This window comes from Canis aureus, chromosome 17 (genome assembly GCF_053574225.1).
Source record: "Canis aureus isolate CA01 chromosome 17, VMU_Caureus_v.1.0, whole genome shotgun sequence".
NCBI lineage: Eukaryota > Metazoa > Chordata > Mammalia > Carnivora > Canidae > Canis > Canis aureus.
In genome coordinates, this window is record NC_135627.1 from 13132188 (window position 1) to 13157851 (window position 25664).

The 25664-nt window shown below is 43.8% G+C and overlaps 1 protein-coding gene and 1 long non-coding RNA gene across 5 annotated transcripts in view; one reads left to right on the forward strand and one right to left on the reverse strand.

Annotated features, from left to right (window-relative positions):
• Positions 1–4265, reverse strand: part of FARP1 (FERM, ARH/RhoGEF and pleckstrin domain protein 1) — a 288608-nt gene extending 284343 nt beyond the window's left edge. For 2 of the 4 annotated variants that reach the window (XM_077855140.1, XM_077855134.1), the window contains exons 1-2: positions 4213–4265; positions 1192–1262 (exon numbers count right to left, since the gene is read on the reverse strand). The gene's annotated coding sequence lies outside the window, so the exon portion shown is untranslated. Of the gene's footprint in view, positions 1–1191; positions 1263–1447; positions 1544–4212 lie in introns of those variants that run through there. The other 2 variants (XM_077855139.1, XM_077855138.1) reach the window with 2 other exon arrangements.
• LOC144287797 (uncharacterized) overlaps positions 1123–25664 on the forward strand; it is a 68560-nt gene continuing 44018 nt past the window's right edge. Inside the window, exons 1-4 of the long non-coding RNA XR_013355551.1 lie at positions 1123–2687; positions 2902–4571; positions 19579–19699; positions 24344–24514. This is a non-coding gene — a long non-coding RNA (uncharacterized LOC144287797). The remainder of the gene's footprint in view (positions 2688–2901; positions 4572–19578; positions 19700–24343; positions 24515–25664) is intronic.

The following is a 25664-nucleotide window of genomic DNA, read 5'->3' on the forward strand; positions in this document are numbered from 1 at the left end:
CACAGCCCCCTCCAGCGTCCGGGTCGGCAACCTGCGCGCGGCGCGCCCCGCCCCGCCCCGCCCCGCCCCGCCCCGCCCCGCGCGGCCCGGGGGCAGGTGCGCCGGGGGTTGGGGAGGGGGGGCCGCGGCCGGAGCGCCCCCCCGGACCCCGCGAGCCGCCCTCGGATCGCGCCTTACTCGGTCCCGAAGCCAGAGCCCGTGTCTCCGCGCGGCGCCCCCGAACCGAGCTCGGGGAGCGCCGGGGAGCGCGCTGCGCCACGGGGACACGCCGGTCCTGCCGCCGTGAGGAGCGCGGGAGGCGAGCGCGGCACCGGCTCAGCCCCGAGGGCCGCAGGGAGGTCGGTGGCGCGGCCTCCGCCGCTCGCTGGTTGAGGTCGTGCAACGGGGTGCGTGGGCGCCCACCCAGGGCCCTACGGGGTCGCGGTCGCGCGGGAAGCGGGTGTGAGCACCCCCCCCCCCAGCCACACTCGCGGCCTTCCGGCACCACCCGGGGCTGCGGGACACTTAATCCCGGAGGGGCGGCTCCCCTCCCCTCCCCGCGCCGCGGCCGGGTGTCCCCCAGCCCGGCGATCCCCAGGACGCCCCCCCCCCCCACGTGCCCCACCTCCAGGAACCGGACGGAGCAAAGCCCCGGCGGGGAAAGGAAGAGGTTGGAAGCTGGTTTGCGGAATTTAATGAAGGGAGCGAGATTCAGGACCTGGGAGGCTGGGACCGCTGGGGGGGGGGGGGGGGGGGCGGGACACAGTCACTGTCCCCACCCTCCAGCTGGGAGCTCCTGCTTCACCGTCTCCATCCCCCCTTCCTGAGCCCCCGGGGCCCCCTTTTCTCCTCCTCGCTGTAGGCTTCCTACTCGGGGAGAAAGGGCGAGCGGCAGCAGGTTAGCACCCCAAGCGACCCCCTGATAGATCCCGAGCCTGTGAGGTTCCCGCCTTGAAGGCCGGCGGCTCCGCAGCCCTGGTTATTTTGCGCCTCGCAGGAGTTCTCGGGCCTCAAGCCAGGTGGAGAGGTTTCAAGGGAGAGGCTATAGCTGAACCCAGAGAGGAGCAGGGCAGGGGCCCCTTGTGGCGGTGTGGGTTGACACAAGTGAGCGCATTAGAAGTACGGGGGGGGGGGGGGGGGGACCTGGGGCAGCAGGTGTGAGTAGTTTCTAGAAAGGAGCAAAGAGACAAATTTTTAGTATGCGGTACTGACCTGTATTTTTTTAACGCTTGCATATTTGATGAAGGTGGAAGTGCAAAAGGGCCGTGTACACGGCCTCAGACCTGAGAAGAAACAGCAGTAAGGCAGTTTGTGGCCAAAGAGAAAAGACAGGCTCTGAGCAGTTGTGTGGCTCTGGACAAACCATAGATCAGAGGGTTTAGGCCAGTGCTTCTCTAAGTGTGGCTCTCACACCTCCAACACCTGGATCCTAAGAAATGTAAATTTTGGGGTGTCACCCCAGACCTACCTTATCGGGTTCTTCAACCTCAGAGGGCATCAGAATGGCCTGCAGGGCTAACTAGTAGATCTTCGGGCCCCATCCTCAGAGTTTCTGATCCTGTAGCTCGGGGGTGGGGCTTGAGAATTTGCATTCCCTTAGCCGGTATGCTGGGCCCACACTCAGAGAACTGCTATATTAGCATAATGGTTTGGAGTCACCTAAGATTTTTTTTTTTTTAGAACTCATTGCCCTGGGGCGCCTGGGTGGCTCAGTGGTTGAGCATCTGCCTTCAGCTCAGGGTGTGATCCCGGGGTCCTGGGATCAAGTCCCACATCGCACTCCCTGCATAGAGCCTGCTTCTCTCTCAGCCTGTGTCTCTGCCTCTCTCCCTGTCTCTCATGAATAAATAAATAAAATCTTTAAAAATAAATAAATAAACCCATTGAGCAGGGGCAGCCCGGGTGGCTCAGCGGCTTACCACCGGGCAGGGCAGGCTTACCACCTTCAGCCCAGGACATGATCCTGGAGACGCAGGATCGAGTCCCACATCGGGCTCCCTGCGTGGAGCCTGCTTCTTCCTCTGTCTCTCTCTCTGTGTGTCTCTCATGAATAAATAGAATAAAAAAAAAAAAAAAAAAAAAAACCTCATTGACCAGGCTTCACCTCAGCCAAGTACATCAAGATTTATGGGGTTGGGATCCAGGCCTCAATATTTTTAAAGTTCTGCAGGTGATTCCAATGTAAAGCCAGGTTTGAGGACAATTGTTTTAAACTTTAAAGTATATGTGAATCACCTGGGGATCTTGTTAAAATGCAGATTCTGGTTTAGTAAGCTTGGGACACTATTTCTTTTTTTAAAGATTTTATTCATTCATTTGAGAGAGAGAGAGAGAGCACGAGCGGTGGGGCGGGGTGGGGGGAGGCAGGAGAGGAAGAAGCAGGCTTCTGGCTTAGCAGGACAGTCTATGAAGGGCTCTATCCCAGGACCCCGAGACCATGACCTGAGCCCAAGGCAAACGCTTAACTGATTGAGCCATCCAGTTTGGGACACTTTTTCTAACAAGTTCTCACATGCTATGTATTTTGCTAGGCCAGGGACTGCCCTGAGTGCCACACAGGCACTCTGTCATATTTCACAACTATAAACAAAAAGCCATAGAAATCAGAAAATAGAAAAGTAAAATTTACCCAGTCATTCTCTTTGGAAGACACACATTTTCACCACACTATAGTGTTTCTTTCATCTTCTTTCTAGGTCTGGAATAAGGTTTGTGTTTTTTTTTTTTTTTTTTTAAGTTTTCACTTTTTTTTATTTATTTTTTATTTTTTTAATTTATGATAGTCACAGAGAGAGAGAGAGGCAGAGAGAGAAGCAGGCTCCATGCACCGGGAGCCCGACGTGGGATTCGATCCTGGGTCTCCAGGATCACGCCCTGGGCCAAAGGCAGGCGCCAAACTGCTGCGCCACCCAGGGATCCCAGGTTTGTGTTGTTTAGCTCTTAGCACATGTATGATCACCATATATCTGATGTTTTATAATCTTAATCTTGCCAGCATTTTTGAGGCAAGGACTTTTAAGGGAGGCCGTCTGAGAGGGTTTGCAGACCAAGGGATAATAGTTAACACAGGAGAGAGTAGAGGGCAGGCCAGGGGCGCTAGCTGGGACCGACTAGAGAACCTACCTCCACCCCCACCTAGCTTCCAGCTCTCCAGAACATTCTGTGCTTTGTACTTCATCTCATTGAAAGCACTTTTTAAATTCCTCTGCCTGTAAAGCCAGGGATACCTGGTCTGTAAAATCTGCTGCCTGGACAATGAATCCCTAAAAAACGGACGCATTCACTTGTCATTTTTTCATTTGTGCCTTACTTTCAGACCATAAAGGTTTGTAATTAATTAGATCCCCTTTTTACCCCATGACATGGGGTTATTTAGAAATCTTTCTGAATTAAGTGGCTACACTGTTCTTAACTTTTCCCTTTTTAAATTGCAACTGTTTGTTATTACAATAAATGTAGTACATGCAGAATTAAATAAGCAGTACAGAAGGTATTAAGTAAAGCATATAAGGGACCCTTCCCTTCATTCCTGGTCCCCTTTCTCAGAGATCAGTTTCCCAGGGGTTCACAGCCCTCAGAAACGTTCTAAGCTTAGAGACACCTTGGGAGGCTCAGTCGGTTAAGCTCAGGTCACGATCTCAGGGACTGAGCCCCACATCGAGCCCATCATTGGGCTCTGCACTCAGTGGGAATTCTGTTTCTCTCTCTCCCTTCCCCCTGCTTGTGCACTCTCTCTCTCAAATAAATAAAATATTTTTTTTAAATGTTCTAAGCAGGATGCCTGCATGGCTCAGTGGTTGCGCATCTGCATTGGGCTCAGGGCATGATCCCCAGTCCCAGGATTGAGTCCACATCAGACTCCCTGCGAAGGACCTGCTTCTCCCTCTGCCTGTGTCTCTCCCTGTCTGTGTATCTCTCATGAATAGATAAAATCTTTTTTAAAAAAATCAAATGTTCTAAGCTTTTACAAAAGCATCTCTAAATCTTTTATGCTAAAGCAATCATGTGTCACAGTGAGAAGAAACCTCTTATTCCGTAGTCACCATCCTCTCTCCAGGAAACATACCACCACCACCACCGCAACCCCACCTTTCTGGGTCAGGGCACTCCGAATATCTGGATGTGAGAATAGCTGGCAGTAACATGAGAACCTACACTAGAACCCAAGTCAAGGAAGAGGGGATTTGCCCTTAGCATTTGTGGACTGCCCTGGCAGGGACTCCTAATACTCACATTCACCCTGACTGGAGGCTGGACCTAGTGAGGGCCGCACTGCTATATGGAACATGGAATATGGAATATGGAAGTGTGAGGTGATGTCACTTCCATGATTAGCCTACAAAAGACTGAATTCCATCTTGCTGGCCCTCTCTCTTCCCAGCCTTAGGTGAACCCAGCACCATATTGAGAGGTGTCCCATGAAGGACCCCTGTGCCAAGGAACAGAGGAAGCTGGTAAGGTAACCAGGCCTCAGTCAAGAACCCTTGAGACACTGAATCCTATGACAATCAGAGGAGGGAGCAAGGAGATCCTTCCCAGTCGAGCCTTGAAATGACTGCAGCATTGTGAGGAATCCAGAGCCAGAGGACCCAGTAAGGCCATGCCTAGATCCTTGACCCACAGAAAGTGTGAGATGATATACATTATTGTTCTAAGCCACTAAGCTTAGGAGTAATTGCATTATGCAGCAATGGGTAAGCAACAAACACAGAATAATATAGTAGGAGTAGTAACATTAGAAAGACACACATCCAAAGTTAATAGGAAAAATATAAATCTAACTGAGAGTAGGTGGGAAATAAGACCTTGGGGTTTTGAGCTGTATTTCATTTCATCAGAATGGAGCCCTACCCTTTCTGGAGTCCTGCCACCATGAGGCCAGCACTCACTCATCACCACTCCCCTTTAATGGAACCAGCAGATACTGAGTTGCAGAGGAAGCAATTGCCAGGAAAAGCCATGTATAGACTCCAAGAAGGGTTCTAGAGAGGAGGACCTAATTATTTCACAGAGAAGTTTCTAGATCTAGGGGAGGAAGAGATAGCAGTGGAGGTGGCAGAAACCTCCAGAGAAAAGGTTAAGGAGAGATGGGGTTGGGGGGGAAAGTAGAGACTAGGAGCCAAGGGACTGTCCAGGCAGGACCCTTCTGGCTTAAAAGGTAGTGGCTGCCAATCTTGGTACATATTGCAAAATAACTTTTCCAAAGATGCTGCCATAACTTACTCCTCCACTGTGGTGGTTTTAAAACACGGCCACAAATTCTTTGATTCTCCTTCTTGGAGAAGTGGGGTGGTTCTATGTCTGCTCCCTTTGAATCTGGACAAGCTTGCGACTTGGTAGAGTAGAGGTGATTCAGTGTGACTCGGTCAGAAAAAGCCATGCATCTTCGAGCTTATTCTCTACATACACTTGCTCTTGGAGCCCTGAGCTGCCATGTAAGACATTGCAGCTGCCCTAACACCACTATAATCAAGAGGCCACATAGTGGTGCTCCACCGGACAGTCCCAGAGGACCCCATCTCTTACCATCTTAGCTCAGTATCAGGAAGTGAGTAAAGAAGAGAGTGGGTTCTCCAGCCCCACTGTACCTATCCCCGGGCTCAATGGCCACCCCAGCCTTTGGGTCATACCAGCTAAGGATACTGTGAAGTGGATAAGATCCATCCCCACTGTGCCCTTTCTAAATTATCCACAAAATCTATGCTAAAATGGCTATTTTATGCCATTAAACTGTGCATGGCTTGCTGTGAAGCAGTAGATGACTGGGACACCCACTAACCATGCTTGAGAATGCTTACTACTTACACCTTAGCCCACTCTTGGTATTGGCAAACTTTTATATTTGCCAATCCTTTTTTTTTTTAAGATTTTATTTATTTATTCATGAGAGACAGAGAGAGAGAGAGGCAGAGACAGGCAGGCTCCATGCAGGGAGCCCGACGTGGGACTCAAACTCGGGTCTCCGGGATCTCGCCCTGGGCTGAGGGTGGTGCTAAACCGCTGAGCCACCCGGGCTGCCCTATATTTGCCAATCCTATAGGTAAATGGAATCTTCTTTTTTTCATTATCCATTAACATTTCTTCATCCGTGAACTGACTTTATATCCTTCACTGGTTTTGCCGTTCAGTTGTCTCTTCTTGTTGACTCATATTATCTTGATTCTTTAAGGAAATTAGCCCTCTGCTATCATATACTGAATGTTCTTTTCTGTTTTTTTTTTCTTTTCTGTTTTTATATTTGTTTATGGTACTTGTTTTTGCAATAAGAAGTTTTTAATTTTGGGACTCCTGGGTACTTCAGTGGTTGAGCATCTGTCTTTGGCTCAGGGTGTGATTCCTGGGTCCTGGGATCAAGTCCTTCATTGGGCTTCCCACAGGGAACCTGCTTCTCCCTCTGCCTATGTATGCCTCTGCCTCTCTGTGTGTGTCTCTCATAAATAAATAAATAAAATCTTTTTAAAAAATCTTAATTGTTGTATTATCAGATTCATCCTTTTCAATTTTTTTCCTTTTCTTCCTCTTCTTTTTTTTTTTTTTTTTAAGATTTATTTATTCATGAGAGACACAGAGAGAGAGAGAGGAACAGACACAGGCAGAGAGGGAGAAGCAGGCTCCATGCAGGGAGCCTGGAGTGGGACTCGATCCCAGGTCTCCAGGATCAGGCCCTGGGCTGAAGGTGGTGCCAAACTGCTGAGCCACCCGGGCTGCCCCTTCTTTTTCTTTTTAAGGAAACTCTATACCCAACATGGGCTCCAACTCATGATCCTGAGATCAAAAATTGCATGCTCTACCAACAGAACCAGCCTGGCACCCTTGTTTGCTTTTATGATTTCACATTTTTGCATTATGCTTGAAAGGGTCTTCCCTGGCTTTTTGAAAAATCACTGTATTTTCACACTTTAACCATTTATTTTTATATAATTCATCTATCTAGTATTTATTTTAGCATAAGAAATAGGACATGGAACCAACTTTTCCTTTTTTTCCAAAGGGCTAAACACCATTTGAATAATGACAATAGGGACGCCTGGGTGGCTCAGCGCTTGAGCATCTGCCTTCCTCTCAGTGAGTGATCCTGGGGTCCAGGGATCCAGTCCCACATCCGGCTCCCCACAGGGAGCCTGCTTCTCCCTCTGCCTGTGTCTCTGCCTCTCTCTCTGCAGTCTCTCATGAATAAATAAATAAAATCTTTTTTTTAAAAAGAATAATGACTGTAATTAATAATAATATGGATAGGAATAACCCAGATAGTTATAATAATCCATCTCTTCTACACTTGTTTGAAATACCAATTTTATCATATAGTAGAGTCCATATTCTTTTCTACTCATCTGCCTATTCTTGTCCCAGTAGCAAAATGTTTGTGTTCATAGTTCCATAACATCTTACTATCTAAAAGAACTTATACCCCATAATTTCGATGTTTTCCTGCCTAGTTTTACAAATATCTTTTTCTGGATGAATTTTAGTATCATTTTGCCAAGTTCTGAAAAATAATCATATGCACCTTGGTAAGAATCACTTTGAAATTTTTACCTTTAACTGTAGGGGTTTTTTCTATCTATAATAGTAATAATAGCCAAAACATATGTCTATTACTACTTCAGTGAATACATTCTTTTTTTAAAGATTTTATCTATTTAGGGGAATCCGTGGGTGGCTCCGCGGTTTAGCGCCTGCCTTCGGCCCAGGGCACCATCCTGGAGTCCAGGGATCGAGTCCTGCGTCGGGCTCCCGGCATGGAGCCTGCTTCTTCCTCTGCCTGTATCTCTGTCTCTCATGAATGAATAAATAAATAAAATCTTAAAAAAACAAACAACCGCTAGCATGCTTTGTGTAACCTGCCTTTTTTTCCCTCACTACACTATAGTCTATTTTCCATTTAATGTAGACTTACACATTCTACTTTTTATACATACATAGAAGATTTATTTATTTATTTTATTTATTTATTTATTTATTTATTTATTTATTTATTTATTTATTTATTCATGAGAGACACACACAGAGAGAGAGGTAGAGACACAGGAGGAGGGATCCCTGGGTGGCGCAGCGGTTTGGCGCCTGCCTTTGGGCCAGGGCGCCATCCTGGAGACCCGGGATCGAATCCCACATCAGGCTCCTGGTGCATGGAGCCTGCCTCTCCCTCTGCCTATGTCTCTGCCTCTCTCCCTTTCTCTCTCTGTGACTATCATAAATAAATAAAAAATTAAACAAAATAAAATAAATAAAAAGAGACACAGGAGGAGGTAGAAGCAGGCTCCCCAAGAGCAGGGAGACTGGTAAGGAGCTTGATCCCAGGACCCTGGGATCATGATCTGACCTGAAGGCAGACGCTTAACTGACTGAGCCACCCAGGCGCCCCTCTACTTCACCTTCAAAAGGAGAAATTTAGGAGGAAACCATAGGAAGGTCACAGAGTGCAGTGATTTTGAATCTGGCCTGTGATCTTGCCTTTTGATTATCAAAAAATGAAGTGATACTTAAGGGGAAAGTATATCATTGTTGATGGTTACTTGAAGCATTTGCAAGAGAAAATTGAGAACTGAAGTAGGAATGGGGTTGGGGAGGGTATCTCTATCTATATCTACTATCTATCTATCTATCTATCTATCTATCTATCTATCTATCTATCATCTATCTGCTCATACCCACGTGTATACGCACAATGGAAACAGCAAAACTCTTTGTCTTATTGATCTCATGTATGAAGGCCCATGCAAAATAACTCTGATACTTAGTAATACATGGTAGGAGTTCCATATGTATTACATAATTATTCTCTCCTTTAAATTGGATCTTCACACATTTTAAAGCAAAAATAGAAAAAAAAGTTCATTCCCCCTCCGCCACCCCAACAATTGCTGCCAAAGATCCTTAAAGCTAATGCACGCTGGAAGATTATCAAACATAAGTTAAAGGAGGCACCTGGGTAACTCAGTGGGTTAAGTATCTGACTCTTAATTTTGGTGTAGGTCATGGTCTCAGATGTGAGATCTAGCTCTGTGGTGGGCTCCACGCTCAGTGGGGAGTCTAATTGAGATTCTCTCCCTCTGCCCTTCCTCTTCACTCCCTATACACATGTGCTCTCTCTCTCTCTCTCTCTCAAATAAATAAAACTTAAAAGAAAAAAAAAAGCATAAGTTAAAGAAGAAATCATCTACTTGCCCCTACCTGGATAGGATGACAAACAATTAGCCCACATGGACACCTGCATCTCTGAGCTTTTCTGTTCCCTCAGCATAGCTAAGGGCAATTGGTCCTCTTAACCCCCAAATTATCACCAAATCTGTGGGGGGAGTTTCTTGACTAATTGGGCTTTAACATCTTTATCCTCCTGTGTGGGATCACAGCTGCTAAAATACGGTTCTTAATCCTTGAAAAGAAAGTAAATCCTAAACACAACCACACCTTTTTCCTAAGCAGTAGGATATTGCTTTTCTCAGCAAGAGCTCTGTTCTTCAGCTCATTAGTAATGGAGTTGAAGGTGGACACATGTAGCAATAAACTAGTACTTGGTTGAATTATTCCTCTGCCCTTTCATACAAATTAAGAATACAAGGGGAGGGGCGCCTGGGTGGCTCAGTCGGTTAAGCATCTGCCGTCAGCTCAGGTCATGATCTCAGGGTCCTGGATGGATCCTCAGTCTGGCTCCCTGCTCAGCAGGGAGTCAGCTTCTCCTTCTACCATGCCCCCACCACGCTCTCTCTCTTTCCCTCAAACAAATAAATAAAATATTTTTTTAAAAAAGAATACAAGGGGAAAGGAAGAATTATTTATGAAGTAATTTCTTTTTTTTAAGATTTTATTTATTTATTCATGAGAGACACAAAGAGAGAGGCAGAGATATAGGCAGAGGGAGAAGCAGACTCTCTGCAGGGAACCTGATGCAGGACTCGATCCCAGGACCCTAGGATCACCACCTGAGCCAAAAACAGATGCTCAAGCACTGAGCCACCAGGGGCCCCCGTGAAGTAATCCTCATTAAACATTCAAGCATAACTTACATAAGTATGCAATGCCTAATCACAAATTATCTCTAAATATTTGTTTTATTTTTTTTTAAGATTTTATCTTATTTATTCATGAGAGACACACAGAAAGAGGCAGAAACACCCGCGGAGAGAGAAGCAGGCTCCTTGCAGGGAGCCCGATGCAGGACTCGATCCGGGGACTCAAGGATTGTGCCCTGGGCCGAAGGCAGATGCTCAACTGCTGAGCCACCCAGGAGTCCCAAAATATTTCTGTTTTAAATCTGAGTGAAGAGTAACCAAGAGAAATGGACTTAAGTGACAGTAATCTAAAGTCAATTAAGTTCTTGCAGTAAGAATTTATGCCATACCAAAAAAGAAAAATGCAAAAAGGAGAGGTAGAAAATTTTCCTCTCTTAGAATTGCTTAAACATAGAGCAGATTTGTATATTATCAATGGTTCTTCAAGACTGCTCTATAATTCAAGATAGTAAAACTTTATTTTTTTAATTTTTTTAAAGATTTTATTTTATTTATTCATAGAGACAGAGAGAGAGAGGCAGAGACACAGGCAGAGGAAGAAGCAGGCTCCACACAGAGAGCCTGACGTGGGACTCGATTCCGGGTCTCCAGGATCACGCCCCGGGCTGCAGGCAGCACTAAACCGCTGCACCACCGGGGCTGCCCAAGATAGTAAAACTTTAAAAAATGGCAAAAGATTTGAACACTTAACAAAAGAGGGTATACAAAGAACCAATGATGAAAGAGCTTTTTATTAGTCTGAAAAACATAGATTAACAACACAGTGAGATGCACTATTCATCCAACAGAATTGCTAAAATTAAAAGACGACCAACATCAAAATTTGATGAGGAGATAGAGCGACTAAAACTCATACATTGCTGATGAAAATGTAAAATGGCACAACCACTTGGGGTGGGGGGGTGGGGAGTCTGGCAGTTCTTTATAAAGTTAAACATATACGCACTGCAAAACCAAGTAATTCCACTCCTATGTATTTGCCCAAGAAAAACAAGAACATATGTCCACAAGAAGACTTGCACAAAAATGTTCACAACAGCTTTGTTCATAAAACTAAAATAAATAAATAAATAAATAAATAAATAAATAAATAAATAAATAGGAAGTGGAGGGAGCAAACAGATGCCCATCAACAGAATGGAAAAGTAGGCTATGGGATACTCATATACAATGGATTTATAATTCAGTAATGAAAAGGAATAAACTAGGGGTGCCTGGGTGGCTCAGTCAGTTAAGCATCTCCCTTCAGCTCAGGTCATGATTTCAGGGTCCTTGTATCGAGTCCTGCATCAGGTTCCCTTCTCAGTGGGGAGTCTGCTTCTCCCTCTTCCTCTCCCTCTCCCTCTGCCCCTCCCCCCTACTATGCTCACTTTCTCTCTCTCTCAAAATAAATAAAATCTTTTTTTTTAAAAAGTAAACTACTGACATTAATGAATCTCAAAAACATTTTACTGAGAAAGGAACTTCACACGTATAAAGTGTACATATTGTCCTTTTCTATTTATGTGATGTTATATGATACACAAACCAAATACACAGAGAAAAGCTGAGAATGGAGGTTGTCTCTGAAGGGCAGAAGGTGGAGATCGCCTGGTGAGGACAACATGAGAAAATCTTCTGGAGTGATTATGATGTACTGACGGAGTTTTGGGTCACGTAGATGACTTTGTGAAAACCTAGTGAGTATAGACTTTGAGATTTATGCATTTCATTATATGTAAACATTACCCCAAAAGAAATGAAACAGAGCAAATATTGAACTCTGGCAAATGCTATTCACTCTGAACTATTGAGGAGGAAGAGTACTTTTGCCATGTACCTTGAAATAGATTTTTTTTAAGGTTTTGTTTATTTATTCACAGAGAGAGAGGCAGAGACATAGGCAGAGGGAGAAGCAGGCTCCCTGCAGGGAGACCAAGGAAGGACTTGATCCCAGGAGCCCGGGATCACACGCTGAGCTGAAGGCAGATGCTCAACCACTGAGCCACCCAGGCGTCTCACCTTGAAATAGATTTAAAAGGAAGGTCAGTTGATGGATGGTTAGTGAGAGAGAGAGAAATAGATAGAGAGGTGATAAAGGAAGGAGAATAAGACGTTAATTATAGAATGTTGGTGGTGGCTAGAAACATATTCACTATAAAAATGTTTTCATCTTGTATGCTTGAAAATTGTATCATAAAATGATGAAGTCCACCTCTAGGTAAATACCCAAGAGAAATGAAAACATATGTTGTTTTTTTTAAGCAGGCTCCACACCCAGTGTGGAGCCCAATGCAGGATTGAACTCATAACCCTGAAGTAAAGACCTGAGCTGAGATCAAGAGTTGGATGCTTAACCGACTGAGCCACTCAGGCACCCCAAAACATATGTCCACATAAAAGCTTACACAAGTATTTATATGAGCATTATTCATAATAGCCACAAAGTGGAAACAACTGGAATGTCCATCAAATGGTGAACGGATAAACCAGATGTGACATATCTGTAATGGAAAAGTATTTGGCAGTAAGAAGGAATGAAGTCCTGACATGTGCTACGACATCCATGAACCTTGAAAACATGATGCAGGGTGAAAGAAGCCAGTCCCAACAGATCACAGATTGTAGGATTGCATTTATGTGAAAGCTCAAGGATAGGCAAATCTACAGAGATGGGAAGGTTAGAGGTTGAAGGGAAGTGGGGACTGACTCTTAAGGGGTGTGGGGTGTCTTTTTGAGGTGATGAAATGTCCCAAAGTTGATTGTGGAACTCTGAAAATATATTAACAGCCATTGCATTGGACACTTTAAATGGGTGAATTGGAGGGTGCCAAGGTGGCTCATTCTGTTAAGTGTCCAACTCTTGGTTTCTGCTCAGGTCATGATCTCAGGATCATGATCTCAGGGTCATGAGATGGAGCCCTGCCTGGAGATCTATGCTCTGCTTGGAGTCTGCTTGTGATTCTCTCTCTCCCTCTGCCCCACCCCTCTCTCTAAAATAAATAAATAGATCTTTTAAAAGATAGGTGATTAGTATGGTATCTAAAGTTTAACTCAATAAAACTGTTATAAAGAATACAAATCTAGGGATGCCTGGGTTGCTCAGTCTGCTGAACAGCCACCTCCTGATTTCAGCTCAGGTCACAGTCTCAGGGGCCTGGGATGGAGCCCTGAGTTGGGCCCCCTTCTCAGCAGGGAGTTTGCTTCTCCTCTCCCTCTGCCCCTGCTTGCTCTCTCTCTCTCTCTCGCGCGCGCGCGCTTTCTCTCTCTCTCAAATAAAACAAAATCTTTATTTTGTTTTATTTTCTTCTTTAAAAAGAAAAGAAGAAAATACTGGAAGGAACATTATTAGGATCAGTACTATTATCACACAATTAATTCCCTGATTAATTATAGATCTCTTGCTTAACATGAACAGAAAACATCTTTGTCACATATTCTAATACATATGTTTTAATACATATTTCTTAGGAAGGAATTTCTAAAGTCATGGAACATATGAACCTGGTATTAATCTTTGATTTGTCAAGCTGATTCTAACTGGAGGACTCGAATATTCTAGCAGACATTTTGGAGGTCTGTTTTTTTGTTCATTTTTCACAATTTCTAGCGACAGATGTCTTCATTCAAAGTTAGAAATGTCTGAACACACCCTGCTGGTCACCCCAGGTACCTTTGAAGTCCCAGAGGGGCAGAGAGACCCAGAAAATGAATGTGTGAAATGAGGAAGTTATTTTTTATATAGGCCACCAGTTCTCAAACTTGGGTATATATTGGAATCACTTGGGTGTCTTTTAAAAAAAAAAAAAAAAAAAAAAAAAAACGCTGACACTTCTTATTCCTCCCAGAGATCCTGATGTAGTTGGTCTGGGGTGCAGTGTGGGAACAGAATTTTTTAAAGCTCCTCAGGAGATTCTAATGCTCAGTCTGGTTGCAAACCACTGACTCCAGACCTATCCCAAGCTCTGGGAGAGCCAGGTTGGAGCAGAGGCTGAGCTCAGAACCTAAATCCAAATAGTGGGATCTCACCCCCTCCAGGTGGCCCCAAGATACCAGAACCCCCAGCAAGGCTGACTGAGTGTGATGCCATCATCCTATTTTAATTTTTCAAAAGAAAACACATAACATGATTCCAAGTCCAAGTTTCCTCAGCCTGACCCCACCCCCCAGAGAGGCACCACTGCTGATGGTTTCTTCTTTATCTTCTAGGGAATCAAAACCAATTCAGATATATGCTCTTTTTCTCTTAAAAAAAAAAAAAAGAAAGAAAAGAAAAGAAAATGTAGAACTTTTATGATGCTATTTTTTTTCTGGGAAAAATCTTGGAAATAATTTCATATCAATAATTACAGAGCCTCCTCAGGGACACTTGGGTGGTTCAGTCGGTTAAGTGTTGGCTCAAGTAGTGATCTCAGGGTCCTAGGATTGAGCCTTGTATGGGGCTCCCTGCTCAACAGGGAGCCTCCTTCTCCCTCTTACTCTCCCTCTGTACTCTCTCTTTCAAATAAAATAAAATCTTTTTAAAAATTGAAAATTAAATAAAGTGCTTCCTCATTTTTTTTTACATCTGGTATTCCATTATATCGATGCACCAGAAATTATTTTTATTTTATTTTTATTTTTTTAAAGATTTTATTCATCTATTTGAGAGAGCAAGAGAGACAGAGAGACAGAGTGACAGCAGGAGCAGGGGTGGGGGGCACAGAAGGAGAGGGAGAAGCAGACTCCCTGCCAAGCACAGAGCCTCATGTGATGCTCAACCTCAGGATTCTGGGGTCATAACCCCCGCAGAAGGCAGACACCTTAACCAACTGAGCCACCCAGGTGCTCCGCACCAGAAATTATTTTTAAAATTATTTATTGACAGGCATTTCCTATCCCGTATTATAGCCAGTGCTCCCATGAATCACCCTGTCTGTGCCATTTTGCACAAGCATGAATACAACCACAGGATGAATTCCTAAGATCAGAATTGCACATTTATAATATTTTTTTTAATTTTTATTTATTTATGATAGTCACACAGAAAGAGAGAGAGAGGCAGAGACACAGGCAGAGGGAGAAGCAGGCTCCATGCACCGGGAGCCCGACGTGGGATTCGATCCTGGGTCTCCAGGATCGCGCCCTGGGCCAAAGGCAGGCGCCAAACCGCTGCGCCACCCAGGGATCCCAGCACATTTATAATATTGATGGACATTGTGAAATCGCCCTCCAGGGGGTTGTTGCAATTTACACTTAAACCAGCAATATATGAGAGTTCCTTCTTCTCCACTGCCTCACCAGAGCAAGGGGGGGGGGGGTGTCCCCCATTTAACTTTTTTGCCGGTCTAATAAGTTGAAAATGATATGTCAGTGTATGTTGGTTTGCATGTCTTTCTCCTTACTGGTGAACTTGAATGTCTTTTCCTACATTTAATATTCTTTCATAATTCCTCCCCTATGGTTGTTTACTCATATTCCTTGTGGTCCACTGGCAGCACAGAAGAAATAAAACCTCTCAGAGCCCATGGTTCCACCTGCTGTCCATACAACCCATTAAGTTAGTGATTCTCCTGGGAGGAGCAAGGAGGTGGGCGGATGGATGGACAGAAGTAGAAGCCCTTTACCTTGACAAAAGGAATTCACGCTATTTACATAGCCGAGTGGCCCTTATACATCATCATTCATTCATTCCTATAATATCCACTACAAAGCATAGCCTAAGGACGAAAGTTGAAAGAACAGAGGAATTAGGATGTGTGGCTCAAAATTACTTATAACTATAGATATCTTTCTTCCAATATCCCTGTGTTTCTTTTTTATGAGTATTGATGTGCAGTTCTACAATCATTAGCCATCATTAAACTACCATTTCATGTTCTTCACATTTTCTTGGCATTAAGCTATTCCAAACTGAGCTAATTATCCAAAATTTGAGACCATGCTTCCCCCATTTGCAACCTTTATGCTTCCAGCATTTTTCCCACAACCTAAAAGTACAAAATTTCCGATTTATGCTTCACTGTTTCCCCAAAGCCTTCTCTGACTTGAGAATTGTATGTGTGTCTATCCCTTTATTTAGTTTGGTTTCCTTTGGTGTAAATTTGAAGACCTAATAAGGACTTTCTAATGGCATCTAGTCAATCCCACAGCCTTCTTGTAGGACAGAGGATACCAATTTCTTATTTTAAAGCATTTCCAAGGAAAGACCTTTCATTTTCTCAAAAATTCTCTATTCCAGTGTTTGTGATCTAGTCATCAAAATAACTTTCCACCATCTAGTGCCTCAAAATGATCTCATTGACCATCTTAATGTAATTTGATGCTGATCACTCCTACATCTTTCTTTAGTTCTCACAAATCAGTCATTGAAGCAGATCCGCACTGTAATTAACTTGCGACTTTGATTTTTTTCAATGGTAGAAACAATTCTATATTTGTTTCCAAATTCAGTTGTGCAAAAAATATCATCTAAATAAATGTCTATTCCAAACTTCATCCCTCCAGGCAGGAAGAAACTCACCCCCAGGTGTGGAGGGATTGGGGGTGAGTAGGTGTGTGCTTCCCTCACTCCCTCATCCACACCTCTCACAGGATAAGAGTTTCAGCAGGTCAGGTAGTATCAAGGTGTTAGGGAGACTCTCTGGAGGCCACATTCCTGTCCTGGGCTATAGCTCTGCTCTCTCCATGCCCTGCTGAGGGGCAGAGGCTCTGTTGGCAAAGCTGAGGACCACAGGTGAAGCAGGGTTCCTGCCACCTATGGGATCACAGGCTCTTCTTTCCTTTTTAGCGTGAAAGAAATCCCTTCTCTTCTCTCTTTCCTTTGGAGGCACTACCTCTCTCTCTCTCCTGCTGCTACAGAAAACCCAAATATCTCGGGGCACCTTGGTGGCTCAGTGATTGAGTCTTTGGCTCAGTCATGATATTGAGCCCTGTATAAGGCTCCATGCTGGACTTGGAGCCTGCTTAAGATTCTCTCTTTCCCTCTCCCTCTGTCCCTTCCCCCTAAAACAAAACAAAAACAAAAACAAGAGTTAACAAGTGTTAGTGAGGATATGCAGAAAACGGGACCCTTGCACAATGCTTGTGGAAATGGAAACTGGCACAGCCACTTGGGAAAACAGTCTTCCATTCCTCAAAAAAATAAAAAATAGAACTACCATGTGACCCAGTGATTCCCACTCCTGGGCATAGGATACAAACTGTCAGTTATAAGATGAATAAAATTCTGGGGATCAAATGTCCAACACGGTGGCTACAGTTAACAACATTGGATTGTATACTTGCAATTTGCTAAGACAAATTCTCACCACACACAGAAGAAAGTAATTATGTGAGGTGATGGATGTGTTAACCTGATTGTGATAATCATTTCACAATGTATGGGGGTACTGAATCATCATGTCGTATATGCTAAATACATATAATTTGTATTTGTCGTGTATATCTCAATAAATCTGGGGGGTGGGAAGGTGTCAGCAAGGCTTACCTTCTCTGAAGGCTCTAGGGGAGAATCTGTTTTCTACCTTTTTTATAATCTCAAGAGGATGCTTGAGTTCCTTGCCACATTACCCCAACATCACATGTCCTTGGTCACCTTCTTCTCCCACTCTAACTCTCTTGCCTCCATTTTATAAGGACTTTAAAAAAAAAGAGAGAGAGAGAGAGATTTTATTTGTTTATTCATGAGAGACACACACAGAGAGAGACAGAGACACAGGCAGAGGGAGGAAGCAGGCTCCACACAGGGAGCCTGATGCGGGACTTGATCCTAGGTGCCCCTATAAGGACCTTTGTGATTACATTGGTCCACTAGGATAATCCAGAATAATTTCCTGAGGGCAAGATCCTTAAATTAATCATGTCTGCAAAGTCCTTTTTAGTACGTGACAATATAATCACAAGTCCTAGAGATCAGGATGTGGACATCTTTGCAGAGGTGGAGGGTGCATTTTTGTATCTACCACACCCACCATCTCCTCACTTTTCCATCCACAGAAGAGAACTAGAGACAGAACGATATGACTTAGTCAAGGACTGAATATTTATTGAGCACCTACTATGCACCAACTATTCTTTTAAACACTAGGAATAGAGAATAAAACAGATAAAAATGCTTCACCTCAAGAAGCTTCTATTCTAGGGGTACCTGGGTAGCTCAGTAGTTGAGCATATGCCTTTGGCTCAGGACATGATCCTGGGGTCCTGGGATCCAGTCCCGCATCGGGCTCCCCCGCAGGGAGCCTGCTTCTCCCTCTGCCTGTGTCTCTGCCTCTCTCTGTGTCTCTCATGAATAAATAAATAAAATATTTTAAATAAAATAAAAGCTTATATTCTAGTGTTGGGGAAGACAGAATATGCATAGTATATGTGCAAAATCTGTAGTGATTGAGATGATAAAGAATTCTAAAGAGAATAAACAATAATACAGGAGGAAGGGAGTGAGTGCCTTCAGGGCTTGCAATTTTGGATAGGGTGGCCAGGAAGGCCTTATGAGAAGGGACAAATCCAGAAAAAAACAAAACAGAAGACAGTGATGGAGAACTACAAGGAATATCCATTTAGGGACACCTGGGTGGCTCAGCGGTTGAGCATCCGCCTTCAGCCCAGGGCGTGATCCTGGAGTCCTGGGATCGAGTCCCACATCAGCTCCCTGCATGGAGCCTGCTTCTCCCTCTGCCTATGTCTCTGCCTCTCTCTCTCTCTCTCATAAATAAATAAAATCTTTTTTAAAAAAAGAAATATCCATTTATAAGAAATATAAGAACCATCTGTATGGCTATTGGGTGAGAGGGAGCAGTATAGGGAGAGGGGAAAGCCACAGAAAGTTCCTGGTATGTCTGATACTAGCAATGAAGCTGGTATGTCTGGGGCAGAAAGGCCCAGGGCTAGACTCACAGGGGTTGGGGACACAGAAGTGAAGGAAGAAGAATGAAAGAGAATGACAGGACTTTGGCTTTGACTCGGGGTGAGATGGGCAATGTTTGGAGAGTTTAAACAGAGGAGGGACACCATGTGACTCATGAAAGCAGGAGCTCTCTGGTTGTTGTATCAAGAGTTGAAAAAGGGGTGGACGCAGTAGCCCAGGCAGGAGATGATGGTGGTGTGGATCAAGGGGTAATGATACAGGTGGCAGGAAGTTGCCAGAGTTTGGCAGGGCCAAGAGGATTCACTGACAGACCAGATGTGGATGTGAGGGAGACAGGAATAGGGGGCCAAGGATGATTTAAGTTTGTTTGGCAACTGGAAGAGTGGAATTACCATTTATTGAGTTAGAGATGACTAGCGAAAAGAGGTTTGGGGAACAGATAGGTTCCGTGTTGATCATGCTGAGCTTGGGTTGTCCATTCAGTATCTAAGAGGAAATGCCAAGAGACAGCTAGATGTATGGTCTTAGGGGAGAGGTCCAGTCTAGAGTTAACAATTTAGAAATTGTTATAGATTGAATGTTCACATCATATTTTGAAACCCTAATCCCCAATGTGACGATATTTGGAGATGGGGCTCTAGATTAGGGAGGTGATTGAGGAGGACATGAGGGAGGGCCACCAGGATAGGATTCATGCCTTTGTAAGAAGGGGGAGAGAGAGAGAGAGACAACCCCCCCGCCCCCACTCTCCATATGCAGGTACCAAGGAAAGGCCATCTGAGGACACAGCATGAAGGTAGCCATCGACAAGCCTGACAGAGTCCTCAGCAGGAAACAAATCAGCCAGCATCTCGTCCTTGGGCTTCCAGGAACCAGAATGGTGAGAAATAAATGTCTGCTGTTCAAGTTGTCCAGTCTGTTGTACTTTGTTGTGGCAGCCTGAGCTGACTTAGAAGTTAAAAGCATCTAGGTGACATTTGATGCCAAGGACCGAGGAGCTCACCAAGAGAGTGAGTGAAGCTAGACATCCAAGGACTGAGGCTGGGGACTCCCAGGACTTGCAGTCAGGATAATAAGGAATGGGTTTCTCTGCTTTTCATGCTACTGAGTCATCCACAGTAAGTCGTATCTCTGCCATATGGAAGGAAGAATAGATGATGTGACAGAGAGCCAATTTTGCAAACCCCAAATTGCAATGTTTGTTTATTTCTAATTTGATGTTAATTTAAGTGCCCTCAAACATGAGGCTCACCTTTGTGTGTGAGCTTGCTCAGGATGCTGTAACAAAGGACCAAAGGCTGGGGGCAGAACAAAAATTAATTTTCTCACAGTCTGGAGCCTGGAAGTCCTTAGACTCAAGGCATTGGCAGGGATGGTTTCCTCTGGGGCCTCTCTCCTTCATTTGTAGGTGGCCATTTTCTTCCTGTGTCTTCACATCATCTTACCTCTGTGTGTGTCTGTGTCCAAATCTTCTCTTCTTATGAGGACACCAGTGTTACTTGATTAGGGCCCATCCTAATGACTCATTTATACCCAGTCACCTCTTTAAAAGCTCTGTCACTGGGGGATCCCTGGGTGGCTCAGCGGTTTAGTGCCTGCCTTTGCCCAGGGTGTGATCCTGGAGTCCCGGGATCGAGTCCTGCGTCGGGCTCCCGGCATGGGGCCTGCTTCTCCCTCCTCCTGTGTCTCTGCCTCTCTCTCTCTCTCTCTATGTCTATCATGAATAAATAAATAAATAAATCTTTAAAAAAATAAAAAAATAAAATAAAAGCCCTGTCACTAAATAGTTGCATTCTGAGGTACTAGGGTTTAGGACTTCAACCTACGAATTTTAGGGGGACACAACCCGATTCATAACACTGCTTCTAGAAGTAAAAGAGTTTTCCTTTAGTCTTTGTGTCTTTGTGTTCATATAACTTCTCACTTCATCTGTGACTGAAACTGAGGCACCCAGGAGCCTTCAGTGTCTAGTCCTGCCCAGTAAAGAGACCCTGTCTTCTAGGGACACTGCAGAGTCCACTTGAGTGACCACTGGCTTGGCTTGTAGTTTCTTGGGCATATTGTTCAAAGGCTAGCAAACACTAAGTGGACTGAGAAACATCAGATGAGGGTATGACCTGCAGATGTCACCTCCCAGCCTTTCCTCAGTGCCATGGTGGCAAAATCCTGCCACATTTTGGGGTTCTCATTGTGTTCACTTGCCCTGCCTTTGCAGGGGGAGCCATGTTGGGTGAATAGATAAAGACACTGCAGAAGCACTGGTCTAGTGATGAGGACCCTTAAGACAGGGGGGAGAGTTTTAGTAGCTAATAGAGCAGGTTGCTTGATCCCCTTGACCTCATCATCTCTTTGTTGGTAATTGAAGACAATAGCCTTTGTCTTTGGTGTCCCTAAACTGATTTTTTTCCTAAAGCAGAATATTTGGGACCCGGTTTGTGGAGCATAGAGGGATCAAGACACCAAAACACAGAATAGGGGCCTGTAAAATGGCGACTCTGCTTTGTGTTCAAAACTACACTTAGGATACACACAAAATACTGTATGTTAGGAAATCTGAGAAAACAGTCAAGGAGGATGACATGGGAGCAAAATGGAAATCACAAAGTAAGTGGTAGAGAAATAAAACAAAATGAAATCTAAAATCTGACTTCAACCTAATCTGATTCTCTAATGTACTATAACTTAAAATTTTGATATTTAAAAGAAAGTAGAAATATTCAAAATACATATCCATTAAAACCAGTAGTTCTGAAAGATTAGAACATGAATATTATTTTGTCTTCTTAAAAATACTTTTTAGGGCAGCCTGGGTGGCTCAGTAGTTTAGTACTGCCTTCAGCCCAGGGTGTGATCCTGGAGACCCGGGACTGAGTCCCACATCAGGCTCCCTGAATGGAGCCTGCTTCTCCCTCTGCCTGTGTCTCTGCCTCACTCTCTCTCTCTCTCTCTCTCTGTCTCTCATGAATGAATAAATAAAATTAAAAAAAAATAAATTCCTGTATAAATACTTGAGTTTGTTTAAAAAAATAAAATAAAATAATTTTAAAAACAAATAATTAACTTAAAAATACACACACACACATATATATATATATGTATATTTTTAGGGATGCCTGAGTGGCTCAGTCCGTTAAGCATCTACCTTTGGCTCAGGTCATGATCCCAGGGTCCTGGGATCGAGCCCCACATCAGGCTCCCTGCTCAGCAGGTGGTGTGCTTCTCCCTCTCCTGCTCCCCCTGCTTCTGCTCTCTCTCTCTCTGTCAAATAAATAAATAAGATATTTTTTAAAAATATTTTTATATTATATTGAAAAATCTTAAGATAATATATAAAGTCAAATGGGAATATATGAGAAGTAATTCAAAGTATTTATAAAAAAGATATCACATAAAAGCAAATATTGTTCAACAACACTCCCAGAACTTGTAGAGTTTATTTGTAGACCACAGAATTCATGCTGTCCAACTCACCATCATTTACCAGAATTATGTGCTATCTCTGTGCTATCTTGGTTCAGTTATGTACTGGCAGTGTAACCCTCAACATCTAACTTCATTTTTCATAGCCTTTGTTTCTGCATTTGTGGAGATGAAAATTGCTTTCTCACATGGCTTTTTGGAGGATTAAGTAAAATCATACAATTAAAGCATTCATGTAAATAAAACACCCTTCTCTTAAAAAAAAAAAAAAAAGGTGGTGGTAGGGAGTGGGGCAAAAGAAAATATTCTGCTGTGAAGTGGTGCCTTACCTGGTCATTCGTCTGTGCCTCTTTGGGGTTTTCACACTTCATGGACTGGGCTCCTAGGGATACCCTAGTGGCATGTGGCCTCCTGTCTCTCCTCGATTGAACCCATGTGTCTGGCAGACATCTGTTGGATTATTTGACCATCAGACCCCACCTCCTCCACAAATGCAATCCTAACCCATCCCATCAGGCAGCACTCAATGGGCCTGAGATGGGCACTCAATCCAAGAGGACCCTAAGTCCCTTCCCTAAGAATTTGGAGCAGAAGGGAAGAGAACCTATGTCATCTATCTCTATGGCTGTAGCACGTAAACTCAGAAACTGTTGTTGATGGATGTTTCTACCATATGAACTAGAAAACAGAGACACTGACTTTGCAGTAGGAAAGAAGACAGACACAAATATTCAGAGGGAAGCAGAGGCAAGAGGCAGAAGGGTGTATTTGTTTCCCAGAGCTGCCATATCCAAGTGTCTTAGACTAAGATGGCTTAAAAACAACAGAAGCCTATTGTGTCATAGTTCTGGAGGTGAGAAGCTGGAAAGCAAATGTCAGCAGGGTGATGTACCCTCTGAAAGATCTAGGGAGAATCTGTTCTATGCCTTTCTCTTCGCTTCCAGTGTGTCACCATCTTCCTGTTCCTTGGTTTGTAAAGACATCGCTCAAGTCTCTGCCTCCGTCTTCACCTGGTGTTCTTCCCTCTGTCTCTGGTCATCTCTCCTTCTCCTTGTCTTTCTTTCTTTTTTTTTTTTTTTAAGATTTATTTATTTATTCATGAGAGACACACAGAGAGAGGCAGAGACACAGGCAGAGGGAGAAGCAGGCTCCATGTAGGCAGCCAGATATGGGACTCGATCCAGGATCCCAGGATCACGCCCTGAGCCAAAGGCAGACCCTCAACTGCTGAGCCACCCAGGCGTCCCTCCTTCTCCTTTTCTTATAACGACACCAGCCATATTAGATTGGAGCCTACCCTACTCTAGGGTGACCTCCCCTTAGCTTGATTACATCTGCAAAGACCCTCTTTCCAAATAAAGTTCTGTTCACAGTTAGGTGTTCGACCAATCTTTTGCGGGACACAGTTCAGTCCAAAACAGGAATTCTGGGATGCCCGGGTGGCTCAGCGGTTGAGCATCTGCCTTCGGCCCAGGGCCTGATCCTGGAGTCCCGGGATCGAGTCCCGCTTCGGGCTCCCTGCATGGAGCCTGCTTCTCTTTGTGTCTCTGCCTCTCTCACTCTGTCTGTGTCTCTCATGAATAAATAAATAAAATCTTTTAAAAAAAAAAAAAAAACAGAATCTTGGATTCTACTGCCTCCACCCCTGGTTCCATTTCTAAGGCGGCTGTATCCTGGCTTTTGTATTTCTTGTAATGCCTGAGTAATAAAGCCCATTGTTACAAGAGCTAGCCAGATCTGATTTGTGCTATTTCTTGTCAGAGAGTCCTAATTAATGTGCTAGGCATGTTCCAACGCTGTGATTATTTCCTCTTTCCACACCTGAGACATGCTGCAGTTTTTACATTTTTTTTGCTAAGTGCCAAAAGGGTGGGGGTTGGGGTTGGGGGTCAAAGAGGAAAACCATGCAACTCACAAAATGCAGATTTCTGATCCAATCACTCTTCTGAGAGTAAAGTCATCCAAAGATAGCATTTTCCAAACCATATTGTACAAAACAGGGTATCGGGAAAATGGACAACAAAGATGGTTGTATTTTAAATTTTATTTTTGTAAAGCATTGTATATGAGGAAACAAGACCTGAGAGATTTGCAATTTGCCCAGGGACCTACGGCCAAAGCACCAAATTTGTGACAGAACCGCGGCCTCTCCTTCCCACTGACCATCATATTCAATGTGAAGTGGTGAAGACCAAACTGCTGTAATGTTTCAGAGTATCATTTGATGAAATTGTCTGAATTTTCAACTGTCTACAGAGAGCCTTCTGGGTACCAGGTACTAAACTAAATGTTCCAGAGTCAGAGACCACCACCAGCACCTACGAAAGTACATAAATTAAAATCATTGTTATCTTTAGAGAAGCAGAAAGCAGATCGTAATTCGGTCCAGGGCCCACTCCACAAGCTCTGTGCGAGAAACCAGTGAGATCCTTTCTCCCTAATTCTGCATTTCTCATGTTTTTAACAAGACCCTGTTTCCACCGTACATGAAAATTTTGCTTTTGTCCCCCGTTCTAATCTGTGCTTCTGAAATGAACATTTTAGTTTAAAACATATGCAATAACTGACTGAACAAAAAATGAAAGGGGACTGTTTTAGATTAACAAAGACTCAAGAGACAGAACAAAAGAACATGTGTGGAATTTGTGTGGATTCTGACTCCAACAAAACAAATGTAGAAAGGCTTTTTAAGACAACCAGGGGATTTTTATTATGGTCTGGGTGTTATGATTCCAAAAATTATTGTTAATTTTGGTAGGTGTGGTAAATGGCCCGTGGTTATGTAAGAAAATGTCCATAATTTTTAGAGATACATGATGAAGTATGTAGGAGTAAAATGGCATGAAATCTGAAATGTGCTTGAAAATATTACAGTGAAGCAGGAAAAGAGAAAACAAATATGACACAATCTTGGTGATGACTTGCTCCACATTTTGTTTTATAGAAATTTATTATACTATCTTTTCTACTTTTGTTTGAAACTTTTCATGGTAAATTTAGAAAATACATATAAATAAAGTACCTATAAAGTTATCACACGAGAACCTGTCTTTATGATGTAATAAGTGCGTAAAGTCACACAGACATTTTGCATTACATAGTCTCGCAAGTGAATTCTTGGTGCTCTTGGTCATGGCAGCGTATCTTTTTTTATTTAATAAAGTTTAAAGCAAATCCCAGACATCATGTTATTTCTCGCAGGCATCCTTTCGGGATGGTTTGCTCAAAATAGGAAGGAAACAAAAAATTACTGCTTCGTGGCAGTTTCATTCTGGTGCAGGCAGTTGGGGGTGGACAGGCAGTCAAGACGGCAGTAAATATAAACATATCAAGTAGTGTTAAGTGCTAACAAGAGAAACAGGTGCAGTGAGGGCACACAGAATGATGGGGCAGGTGCAATGTTACGTGGTGGCAGTCAAGTTTTC